Source organism: Sciurus carolinensis, chromosome 7 (assembly GCF_902686445.1).
Source record: "Sciurus carolinensis chromosome 7, mSciCar1.2, whole genome shotgun sequence".
In the NCBI taxonomy this organism is placed as follows: Eukaryota; Metazoa; Chordata; class Mammalia; order Rodentia; family Sciuridae; genus Sciurus; species Sciurus carolinensis.
Window position 1 is genome coordinate 30866832 of NC_062219.1, and position 1594 is coordinate 30868425.

General features: G+C 41.3%; 1 non-coding gene across 1 annotated transcript; it reads right to left on the reverse strand.

Annotated features, from left to right (window-relative positions):
• Window positions 1-617: 617 nt before the first annotated feature.
• Trnaa-cgc (transfer RNA alanine (anticodon CGC)) lies at window positions 618-685 on the reverse strand. Its single transcript has one exon. It is a non-coding gene; the product is annotated as a tRNA-Ala (tRNA).
• Between the last annotated feature and the right edge of the window lie 909 nt (window positions 686-1594).

Sequence of the window (1594 nt, forward strand, 5' to 3'; positions counted from 1 at the left end):
TTTTCATATGGTAGAGTATATATTAACATGAAACAATAAGAATCCGAGTGATACTAAAAATAGTCATTTACATGAATTGTTCCCACGACATTTGAAATGTGATAAATGTCACCATCTGTGGAACATTCAATTACAACTCCCTACACACACACACACACACACACACACACACACACACACACATACATACACACAGTTTCCAGGCCTGGATGCCTCCCCAATCCAGGTTACACTATCCAGCAAAACTGTCCATCCTCCTACCATCCCAGGGGCCTAGACTTGAGAGAACCACAGCATGCCTGCAATTGGCTCCTCAGAGTCGAACAGTTCCTTTCACTCTGCTCTTTTTGGTGGTAAACTTGAAAGAAAACCCTGTTTTATGTCACCTGAGGTAACAAAGAGCCACGCAGAGGACTCAAAAGGATGGAGACAAATTTCCAGACCATTTCTTTGGTTTATATTATAAACAGTTTTAATAATTGTGATATTTTACATACATATAAGGTTTTGAGTCTTCTTTAGGAATGTCAGATGGGGCATCACTAGACTGATATTTTCATGTGGCAATAATTGGTGGAAGCTAGGTAACAGCCATGCTTTTTTTTTTCTTTGCTTTTTTGTGATGCTGGGGATTGAACCCAGGCCCTCATGCTTGCGAGGCAAGCACTCTACCAACTGAGCTATATCCCCCGCCCAACAGCCACACTTTTTAGGGAGCCCCACTCACCTTAGTTCCTTTCAGTTGATGACCTAGCTAGCTTAAATATTAGAGGTGAGAGTTGGAGATCCATGACCATGACAAACCCCTCATAATAGCAATTTATTTAGGAAGGTGAGTATAGGTAGCATTGGCCCCTAGACATCTAGAATATTTGCACTCACAACTGCCCTCTCTTCCAATTTTCCATAGCAGTAAACAAATGGAAATTCATGTATTAGCCAGGCATGCTGACCAAAGCCTGTAATCCTGCTATCCTGGAGGCCACAGCAGAAGGATCACAAGTTCAAGGCCAGCCTCAGCAATTTAATGAGGCCATCAGCAACTTAATGAGACCCTGTCTCAAAATAAAAATAAAATATACTGAGGATGTATGTAGTTCAGTGGTAATTCCCCCCTCAGTACCAGAAAAAAAATTCATACATTAACTCATTTTAATCTTCACAAGAATATTATGAAGTAGGTTTCTCTCTCTCTCTCTCTCTCTCTCTCTCTCTCTCTCTCTCTCTCTCTCTGCACTGGGGATTGAATCTAGGGTCACTTTACCACTGAGGTACATCCTCTGAACTTATTTTGAGACAGGAACTCTCTAAATTGCTAAGGTCAGCCTTGAACTTTCTGTCTTCTTGTTTTAGGCCCCCACGTAGCTGGGATTTCAGGTGCATGTCACAGATATTGAGGTAGGTACTATTTCTATCTCCATTTTTCAACAAGAAAGCAGGGAATAGAAATTAAGTAATCCCAGCAACTGGGGAGGCTGAGGCAGATGAATCGCAGGTTTGAAGCCAACCTCAGCAATTTAATGAGATCCTAAGCAACCTAGTGAGAGTCTATCTCAAAATAGCAATTAAAAAGAGGATGTGGCTCAGTAGTTAA